This window comes from Glycine max, chromosome 11, assembly GCF_000004515.6.
Source record: "Glycine max cultivar Williams 82 chromosome 11, Glycine_max_v4.0, whole genome shotgun sequence".
NCBI lineage: Eukaryota > Viridiplantae > Streptophyta > Magnoliopsida > Fabales > Fabaceae > Glycine > Glycine max.
The window spans coordinates 18939629-18951433 of record NC_038247.2 but is presented as its reverse complement, the minus strand read 5'-3'; the positions used below and the strand labels follow the sequence as shown (position 1 = coordinate 18951433).

The window sequence follows — 11805 nt, the reverse complement described above, 5'->3', positions numbered from 1 at the left end:
GAGTTTGATGTTCATAATTAATGCAGTAATCATTAAATTTATGAAATTATTTTAGTTTAATTAGAGATTTTAAATTTGAGCCTTGATATATAATTTAGTTAAATATTTTAAAAAAATTATTGTCTATAATAATCAACCAGTTTAAATAACATAACTTTTAATATAAAAAAATGCATATGATCTAGAAAAAAAATTAATCTAATAAAAATTAATATAAATGATGTGAATGAAACTATAAATAACAAAAACAAAATTACTTAAACATCTTTTTTTAATACTAAAACTACCTAAATATGTAATTTTTTTTTTCTTTTTCATCTGTACTTTGATTTATCTGGTGGGGCTTTTGATTAGTGGCATTGAGAAAGGGTGTTTTATTTTTTGGGGGGGGGGGTACGAAGAACGCAGACTGCTACAGGTTCTGACACTGAAAGTCCACTTAGAGATTCTTAGATTGGTAGGGTTAGCAATTATTATTATTGAATTTTTGTGCTTACCATGCAATTTTTGTGCCCGATGTGTAGGTGAAGGTGTAGGTTTCCTCTTGCACGTTTTTGTTTCGAATTCATTTTTAGTGAAAGGTCATTGGGATTTGGGGCCTTCTGTGTTTTGTTGCAAATGGAAGGGAGAGATAGGAAAAAAAGGAAAAACGAATAGGCTTTCCATTTTGAAAGAATAGAAACAAAAGGTCTCTGGTAATAAGTAAACGGATTTAGTGTTTTGTTCTTCAATTTTCTTATTATTCTCCTTAAAGTACCTATTTATTTTATCTATTTAAATAATGTTATGACACTTCTATAATTTTCACAAAAGTAGATGCATTGTAGAAGAATTTATTTCCTCCATATATAGTACTTAATACTTATGTGATGCAACTTAGATTTAAGTGGGTCTAAAAAGTGGCAGATCGAATTTATTTAGAAAAATTAATCTTATAAAATAAAAAAGTGAAAAAAAGACATAATGAATTCAACACATAAAATAAGAGGTTTAAATATAAAATTTTAAAATTAATACTTATAATTTTATTAAAATAAGAGAATGTATTTATTTATCCTCGTATAAAAATAGTTTAGGAAATTGAAGCATATAAAATTAGAATCTGTAACATATACAATTTTAAGATAAATCGTATGTGACTTTATTAAAATAAGGGAGTGCATTTTCCAACATCAAATACATATAAGTCCGCTTATTCATCTACATTTTATGATTTTTATCTAAGCCAAAATTGAATTAATGTTTTTTTTTTTACTTTTTTCTTTTTTTTTCTTACATGGGGGCTGAGTTAATATTATATTAAACGATTTTAAGGAAGATAATTTTCTTCCTCGATCCCACTCTATATAAAAAAAAATTCAATTCATCATTGTCGAGTGACAAGCATATTTATCTCTTTTAATAAATAATTAAATTTTCTATTTGTTAGAAGAAATTTTCAAATTTTGTGATTAACTTTATCCGTTGTAACGAAAACAAAATCAATTAAATAAGTGAAAATTTTATACTTTCTTAAACTATTAATTTATTTTCGCAACTTTGAGAAATACCTACACTATGAGTGATACTTCGATCATATAAGACATACAAGTTTATATAGAAATAATGAAAATGTCCTTTTGGATCATTTTTTTGTCTTTTACCTAAAAAATGTGCATTTTTCTTCTAATTATAGAAATTAATCACTAACTTAAACGTAGGAAATTAGCAACATAAAAGTAAAATTAAATCAAGAAAATTATGTTTCACCAAAAAACAAAATCAAGAAATTATGCTGAATTATATAAATGATCGAATGAAATTGCACTTAAACTGATAAATTAAAGTCGGGAAAGTCTAATTAACCTTTTTCTTCTTTGCCTTAGGATGCAATATATTTTTTCATTGAACCTTTCTTCTTGCTTCTTGCAGATAACTTAATATTTTTAGAAGATTGTTACATATACAATGTAAACATTCTTTCTACTTAAATATATATCTAACTCAACCACAATATAGGTTACAAGTAAATTCATTGATCTAATTTCGATTATGTCTCCTGAATAATTTCATTCAGTTTAAAAACGAATTATAAAAGGAACAAAAAAAGAAAAAGAAAAAAGAAAAACATACAACTATTAAAAGGACCTTCTAGCCAGTCCCAACAATAGACTAGGGAGTAGTCTCATGTCATGTCTTACAAGAATACTACGAAGACCCGTTAGAAAAATGACTAGAAAACAATTGTCTTTTAATCATTTAAAACTAAAAAGAATAAAATTAACTTAATTCAATTTACTTCAAGGAATTGGTCTAGTTAGCTCTCATGATATGTAATGCATGTTTTGATTTACAAAAACAAAATCATATCATTTCATTAAGGATAATTGAGAATACATATATTAAAATGCAAATAAAGTCATAAGAACTAGTATGGAATACTGATGTCCTGACTAAATTATGAGCAATAATATGGTCACGTGTTATAACATGTGAAAAAGGTTTATATAAAATGAGTTTGTATATATATAAATAATAAAATATTTAATTGAATTTAATTAAAATGTATTATAATCTTAATGCACCTAATTATTTAAGAAAATTTGCTCTATTATTTAGTTTAAAGATAACTTCACAATTCGGGGTAGATACACCTATTCTTTTTCTTCCTTTTATATATATCAATATCTTATCCATAGGCGCTAATTACTTTTTTTTCCATGTTGAGTAAACACCATATTTTACAAATTAAACAGCAACATATTGAAAAACCTTTTGTCTTTCATATTTACTCTTGCGTGCTTTACCTGATAACTATAACTAATTTGATTATATATGATCATAGTCAATTTTTATATATATGGAGAGATTTACTTATTTCAAGAGTAATTTTTCATCTCATCCTTCATTTTGTTAAAATCCAATGATTATAATAAATAACTAATTTTAAATATTAGATTTTAAAAAATAAAAAATTAGGATAAAAATAATATTTTTTATGCCATACTATATTATTTTGGTAAATAAACAAGAAAAGACAATGATTGCCGTAGTTTCTAATATGACAATAATGAAATAAAATTCACATCAAATAATTATATATCATAATCTGAATACAATCCTTGACAATCTTCGTAGTTCATGAAGAAACAAATAACAAATTGAACCATCACTTACAATTCAGAGATTACTTAGTTAAATTCCTGCGAAAATCCGAAACATTAATATGAAATTATGGTGTTATTAAAAAGGTACTAAGATTTGATGGTTGACGAACGGTGCCAATCTTTGTGTTATTAAATTGGGGAACATGGTTAGGTATGTAACAGTGAAGGTTTCTAATACTGAAATTACTTAGCATTGTGTGTGGGGGGGGGGGGGACCAACCTACAGTTCCATAATACACCAGAGAGTCTATGTAGGTCAAGAAAACAGCCTATATAACCCTAATTGCCCTATAGAATTGCCTTAAAGGAAACAAAAATAGCTGACTATGGCCCTATGGAACCCTAGCCTTGGTACCTCATTAGTCATTCTTCTTCATAAAAGTTGGCCCTCTTTTCTTGCTTGGCCAACCGAACTGACAATGATGTGGCATAATCAACCTCTTTGCACCTAATTATATTATTTAATTTTAAATATATTTTTAATCTTGAAATTTAATATTTTTTTATTTTTCTTTTAAGAAAAACTTAATCCTTACAAATTATATTTATTTTATTTTTAGTTTGTAAGACACAACATTTTGAACAGTTAAAAAATACTAAATTATAAAGATTAAAAATATATTTAATTTATCCATTTGGTTTTTCAATTTTGGTCTTACGGGTTCACACTACTAAAAAAAGCTCTTTTTACGTTGCTATATCCACATCGGTTTAAAGGAAAACGATATAAAATAACGTACAGTGACATTTTTCGTAAATAATGGAAAGTGTTTTACATCGTTTTTTAAGAGAAAGTCTTTGAAATTAGATCGTTTATGTCAGTTATTTAAAATCGTCGTTGAAGGGCACAAAAACCTAACACGTACGCATCCTTTTTATTCTCTTTTCTGGCAGTAGTATTCATTCACCCTAATTAAAATCCACAAACCCAATTTTCTTTTCTCTCTCTCTCCTCTCATCACTTCGCAATTTCTCTTCCACCGTGAAACTCTAGACCCAACTGCAAGTGTGGAGCCAAGCCATGTCCCTCAACCGCCTCCTCTCTGAGGCCCGCCGCTTCGATCGGCGAGCCTCCGCCCTCTCCTCCCTCCAATCCCTCTCTGCCTTCGCCGCCACTGTGGCTCCCTCCACCTCCCGTCCCTCTTCCCCCCACCGCCATGATCAATGACCGCGTCGCCGAGGCTGTGAAGTACAAGCTTCGGCAGCTCGAGAACCCCGACCCCCGGTTCCTGAAGCACGGGTCCCCCGACCTACCCTTTCTAGCCACACGCGCATCCTCTCCTCCCCCGAGACGCGCATGACCACGCTTCCTAACGGCCTTCACATTGCCACTGAGTCCACCCTCGGCGCCCACACCGCCATCGTCAGCATCTGGATCGACGTCGGGTCACAGTTCGAGACTGAGGAGACCAACGGCACCGCGTACTTTCTCGAGCACATAATAAGAATAAGATACTTCATACTTGTCCCTTTTTTTTTACGTCCTTTGGATATTATTGTTTGTTTATTTATTTGCTCATTTGGTGTTGAATTTTGTGCATTTGTGTGTGAAGGGGAACATTCCCTGTGGAGCAAGGAGATCTACACAAGAGGTGGAAGTTGGTGAGTAAGAGGTTGAGAAAATTTCACCAATGTGTTGTGTTTCCTATAGGTAACTTATCTAGTGGACTCTGTAGGCATCGCGCAATTCTCTTCAAGGTGAAGAATATGTTTCTTTGTTATTGTATCATTTGGATGAGTTTAGACGTTAGTGTTGTTGTTTTGCCTAGTTGATTTTTGTAATCTCATATTAGTTATTTACTTATTTGAAGTAATTTGATTTTATTTTGGTTTTGCGGATGCAGAGATTGGCTGGTAGTTGGCAGTTTCCGCGTTGATGGTTTGGTTGTTGCTTCTGTTGCTATATGTCGATGCTGATTCTAATAATCTGCATTATCCTTTTGAGGTTTTTATTATAATTTTATTACACAAATACCATATGCCAATATGTAGTGAAGTCTTTTGATATTGTACCATTGATTTTGCATAGTGTTCTTTATACTACTTTGGTTAGGTGCTACAGTGCATTATAAAAGGATAAATATTTAGTGGTATCAAATATTGAAAATGTAACATTAAGAGGTTACTTTGTAATGCCATATTCTATGGTACTCCTTGTTATAATGTCATGTTTTGTGGCATACCTTGCTAGTTGCTACCTCGGTATTTGACTTAGATGTAGCTGTTTATATTTTCAATTTATGAAGATAGTTTTTTGTAATTTTAATTCTTTCCTAATGGTGTTTTTTTCTTATTGTTGAACCTCTATTTTCTTTTCTTTTATCCTATTTGATTCTAGTTGGACAGATGAAATAACTGATATCTTAGCAATGCAGTAAATCAGACTTGGATGAGGCTGAATTTTCCAATTTCCATTCTAATGTGAAGCGCGGGGACATAGTTGGTATCACTGGGTTTCCAGGTTTGTGATGTTATAAACTTTCAGTTTAATCTTTTTTTAACTGTTTTTCCCACATATAAGGTCTGTGTCCAATTCTATGACAACAACAACAACAACAACAACAACAACAACAACGCCTTATCCCACTAGGTGGGGTCGGCTACATGGATCAACTTCCGCCATAATGTTCTATCAAGTACCATACTTCTATCCAAACCATTAATTTCGAGATCCTTTTTGATAACCTCTCTTATAGTCTTTTTGGGTCTTCCTCTGCCTCGAATTGTTTGTCTTCTCTCCATCTGGTCTACTCTCCTCACTACAGAGTCTACCGGTCTTCTCTCTACATGCCCAAACCACCTAAGTCTATTTTCCACCATCTTCTCTACAATAGGCGCTACTCCAACCCTCTCTCTAATAGCTTCGTTTCTAATTTTATCCTGTCGAGTCTTACCACACATCCACCGCGACATCCTCATCTCCGCTACACCTACTTTATTCTCATGTTGGCTCTTGACCGCCCAACATTCTGTTCCGTACAAAATCACCGGTCTTACCGCAGTCCGATAAAACTTTCCCTTTAGCTTGACCGGTACCTTTGCATCACATAACACCCCCGATGCTTTTCTCCATTTCATCCATCCTGCTTGAATGCGATGATTCACATCCCCTTCAATTTCCCCATCATCCTGTATTACAGACCCAAGATATTTAAACCGTGTGACTTGAGGGATAATATGGTCTCCTATTTTCACCTCTGAGTTAGAAACCCTCCTTCTTTTGTTGAACTTACATTCCATATACTCCGATTTGCTTCTGCTTAGGCGAAAGCCATGTGTTTCTAGAGCTCGTCTCCAAGTTTCCAACCTCTCATTCAACTCCTCCCTCGACTCTCCAAGGAGGACTATGTCATCTGCAAAAAGCATGCATCTCGGCGCTATCTCTTGGATTTGTTCCGTGAGGACATCCAGAATTAAGGTAAAAAGGTAGGGGCTAAGGGTTGACCCTTGATGTAAACCAATTGTGATGGGAAAATCGTCTGACTCTCCACCCTGTGTCCTAACACTAGTCGATACCCTATCATACATATCTTGGATAGCTCGAATATATGCAACCCTAACCCCTTTCTTCTCTAGAGCTTTCCACAAAATCTCTCTAGGCACTCTATCATACGCTTTCTCCAAGTCAATAAAAATCAAGTGCAAGTCTTGTTGGGCCATGCGATATTGCTCCATCACCCGCCGTAATAAATAAATCGCTTCCATGGTCGACCTTCCCGGCATGAAACCAAATTGATTCTCAGTAACTTGAGTCTCCTTTCTTAATCTCCGTTCGATCACTCTTTCCCATAATTTCATGGTATGACTCATGAGCTTGATTCCCCTATAATTTGCACAATTTTGTATATCCCCCTTGTTCTTATAGATTGGCACTAACGTGCTTCTCCTCCATTCCTCCGGCATGCGTTTTGACCTCATAATTTCGTTAAAGAGTTCGGTGAGCCACTCAAGACCTCTATCTCCAAGAGTTTTCCACACTTCAATAGGTATGTTGTCTGGCCCCACCGCCTTACCATTACTCATTCTTTTCAACGCTTCCTTTACTTCCTGTTTCTGAATCCGACGATAGTACTTATAGTTCCGGTCCTCTTCTCTTGTGTCTAGACTGCTAGAGTCATATCCATATCCATCATTAAATAAGTTGTGGAAATACGCCTTCCACCTTTCCTTGATATCTTTTTCATGCACTAAGACTTTGCCTTCTTCATCCTTAACACACTTTACTTGATCCAAATCTCTAGTCTTCCTCTCTCTACCCTTAGCAAGCCTATATATAGATCTTTCTCCGTCCCTGGTTCCTAGAGCTTGGTATAGTCCGTCAAAAGCTTGGGTTCTTGCCTCACTCACCGCCTTTTTGATTTCATTTCTAGCTATCTTATACTTATCCCAAGTTTCAGAATTTTTACACCTAGACCACTCCTTGAAACACTCCTTTTTTACTCTAACTTTGCTCTGAACATTTTCATTCCACCACCACGATTCTTTACCCCTAGGTCCAAAACCTCTAGATTCACCCAACGTCTCTTTAGCCACTTTAATAATCTCTTGGGACATCTTGTTCCACATATCATTTGCACTTCCTTGTGATTGTCCACACCAACCCTCCCATATCTTTTGTTGGAAGATTCCTTGTTTCTCACCCTTCAAGTGCCACCATTTGATCCTTGGTGCTACCAGAGGACTTCTTCTCTTTGCCCTATCTCTAATTCTTACATCCATAACCAAAACTCTATGTTGGGTAGTCAAGCTCTCTCCCGGGATAACTTTACAGTTCAAGCAATACTTCCTATCAGACTTCCTGATAAGGAAGAAATCTATCTGAGAACATGTCCCTCCACTTTTGTAAGTGATAAGATGTTCCTCTCTTTTCTTAAACCATGTATTGGCTATAGAAAGATCTAAAGCCTCCGAAAACTCCAAGATGGATTTACCCTCCCCATTCATCTCCCCTAGGCCAAAACCCCCATACACCCCCTCAAAACCTCTAGCCACGCTACCTACATGTCCATTGAGATCCCCTCCTAGGAAAACTTTCTCTCCTTGGGGTATATCCTGAAGTACCCCTTCTAGATCCTCCCAAAATTTTACCTTAAAGTGTTTTGCTAACCCAACCTGAGGTGCGTACCCACTAATAACATTAAAGGTGTCCTGTCCCACTACCAATTTTAAGACTATGATACGATCTCCTACTCTTCTTACATCCACGACATCCTTCTTCCACTCCTTGTCCACAATAATCCCTACCCCATTTCTTGATCTGATTTTTCCCGTATACCACAGCTTAAATCCCGAGTTGTCTAATTCTTTCGCTTTTTCACCTGTCCACTTAGTTTCTTGTAGGCACATAAAATTGATCTTCCTCCTCACCATAACATCCACTATTTCCATAGATTTTCCAGTAAGTGTGCCTATATTCCATGTACCAAAGCGAATCCTCCTGTCATGAACTAGCTTCTTTACCCACACCCGTTCACGAAAATGTGGGAACCCTTGCTTACTTTTCACTACATCCGGGCGGCGATGCAGCGGCCCTTGCTCTTTTAACACTGTACTCGAGCCATACAGCGCGTTGCTTCCGGGCAACGACCTAGCATTCACATTATTACGTAATTGATCCATATCATAGAGATTCGACAAAGTTTAACGTTGGCTGTCGAAAGCCTAACACAACCCTCTCCTTTTATCCGGGCTTGGGACCGGCTAAGAATAGCAAAGCTACCCTAGGCAGGATTGTGTCCAATTCTATGACCTTGACAATAAATACATGCAATTAGGAGAATAAAGATTTTCTTAAAATGAATTAAGTCTAGGTAAATAGGAAAGTGTAAAATTATAAATTCTGTTATTATTTCAATATTATTAAATGATTTTTGTCTCAACTAGGAAAGTCATGTCACATTGTAGCAAGCAATTGGGAACCATTTTAAGCCCAAGAATCACTCTCTAAATATTAGCTAATTGCCAAAATTTAGACGTTAGAACCATATTTCTTGTATGCTTGTGCTTTTTATTCATTACAAATGGCTAAATCCTACTAATCATGCATATGTTTTTCTATTTTGATTCTCCATAGTTAGGATGCATTCTACAGTATTATATTTTGAATTACAAGTTTATTCACTCTATAGTCAACAACTTTTTCGGTTCTCCCTTGTTTAATTATCCAGGCAAAAGTAAGAAAGGTGAACTTAGTATTTTCCCCAAGAATTTTGTGTTGTTGTCTCATTGTTTGCATATGATGCCAAGACAAAGTCTGTTGTTGCTGCTGCGGATAATGCAAATTTGAAGGTCAATAGGATAATTCTTTTATTTTATTTTATTTGTATGTTATGATGGGCATGACATTAGTCTATGCTTAGTATTTACTAAAGGAACTTGTGAAAATTTATAGGTTTACTTTTTTTTTTTTAAGTAATACTTTTGAAATTCAGAGTCAAACAATTGACTAAATTTTATAAATGGTAAAAAAACACAAACGAGCATAATTTATAATACAAAAGGAGATTAAATTCAACGTTTTGTTTCACAAGGTGGTTATCATTTGTAAGTCATGGTATTGGAAAGATTCCAGGATCATCATCCATAAGGAATTCTATAGTCAAGATATTTGTGATGATAGCTTCTCGGTTCTCACAACATGATTTTGTTATATTCAGGAATTCTGTTTTGAAATATTTATGGAATATTTGTTTCATAATTTTCTAAGATTATATCCTCTGAATCTACTTTCAGAATGGCACAACACTGGTATCTAAAAAATGTCTTCTTTTTCAGAAACCAGGTGGAATCATTGCTCTGCTTGATGAAGCTTGGTATGAAGAAATTTCTTTATTCTTTGCTGTGTATGAATTTAGATTTGAAAAAAAAAAAAAGAGGAAAGAATAGAGAAATGGGAGGAGTTCCATAACTGTGTCATGAATTATATCTTTGAATAGATTGTTACTGTTTTAGTAAATGGCAATCCAAGTTTTCTGCATGTAATGGGATGTGATGCATTGATATTTGGAACTATTAGGATTTGATGTTCATTCTTATGAATTTGAAGTGAACGAATGGGTAAGTTTTAGTCTCTTCTTTACTGATAACTTTTTCCAAGTCTTATGGTTGTTTCCTAGTAATCTCTCCTGATGAAGTCATTGATTATATTTTCAAAATTGTTCATAGGCTGCGTATAAACTTGTTACATATAATCACAATCTTTTAGTGGCTATAATATGATAGAGCAAAGCCCCATATAATAGTGGCTATAAATAATCACAATTTTTTAGTGGCTATAATATGATGTCTCAAATGCAGTGATTAGTTTTGTGAATACTGGTATAATATGATAGAGCAAAGCCCCATGGGTCTAAAAGTTTTTTTTTGGCTAAATCAAGATCCATTGCCAAAGATATGGGGCAAGATTGTCTTTGGTGGCATTGACTGGCCACACTTATGTTCCACTTTCTCACAATGTTCATTGGAAGGTCTATTATATTTTCAACTTTATTTGCTTCATTTTGGCTCTTCTTATCAACCTTGTTGGTGTAATTGGCTTTGTCCAATCTTCCCTCCTAGTTTCATTTATTCCTTTTCATTTATTCCTTTTGTTACTATTAGTTAACATTTCAAACATTTAGTATTCCATTTTTCTTCTCATATCCTAAGAGTTGAAGATGGCTGCTCTACTGTCTGCTATAGTGGTTTTGTAGGTCTGGAAGTGCCTCTCCTCCACAGGGTCTCTCTTGGTAATGAATAATTATTATATATCGTTATTGGATAACTATCAACTATGCTTATGCACTTAATCACTAATTATTATTATTATTATTATTATTATTATTATTATTATTATTATTACATACGTAAACAGATGGCAGTCGTTGTATGGTTGGTTTCAAGGTTCTTTGGAGATTTTTTCTTGGGAGCATGTGATTTGGAGTTTGACTATGGCAATCTGCCCAAAGGATTTACTAAAGTTGTGTACTTGTGTCATTACTATGCTAAATTGTGTATAGAAAATAAAAAGATTCACAAGATTCACATCAGTTAATATTATTGTTATTATTATTATTATTATTATCTTCATTCTTTATTATTATTATTATTGTTGTTGTTGTTAAAATGGTTTATGTAGCAGTCTCTAAATTTTATATATTTTTTAATTTTTTATATATTAATTTATCAATTTATTGACTGTGAAAGTAATTTTTTTTCCTCCTTACTAGTGGCACCATTGTTCAAATATTTTCCTCCTTTTGAGCATAAATCTAATAGTTTACTCTATGAATTTAATTATGGATCATTCAAGATTTGATATATTTGAACTTTGTCTTCTTTACTCAAATATATTATAGAAAATGACAGATATATCTCCTGTTCGGGAGAAATTTTTCCTGACTTTGTTAAATTTATTTTTTTTGCTAATGATCATAACAAAATAACGTGAGGTAAGTTTATTTGATGTTGAATCTAGAAGACTTAACTTTAATTCGACATTTTTTCTTCTAATTGATGCTAGATAATATTTTGATGGCCTAAATAAGATTACTGTTTCAAAAATATTAAATTATATTTCTGCTTAGAACTCGAACCAGTTAAGTTAGGAGTTGATTGATTTTTTGTTTGAATTTCATTGTCCACTGCAGCTAACCAAATTGGTTTTTCTGAGTGATGAATG

The 11805-nt window shown here is 33.7% G+C and overlaps 1 long non-coding RNA gene across 1 annotated transcript; it reads left to right on the top strand.

Moving 5' to 3' along the window:
• The first annotated feature begins 4992 nt into the window (after positions 1 to 4992).
• Positions 4993 to 11178, top strand: LOC106795181 (uncharacterized). Its single transcript, XR_005887306.1, has 5 exons — positions 4993 to 5091; positions 5522 to 5607; positions 9921 to 9958; positions 10827 to 10873; positions 10999 to 11178. It is a non-coding gene; the product is annotated as an uncharacterized lncRNA (long non-coding RNA).
• Positions 11179 to 11805: the final 627 nt, after the last annotated feature.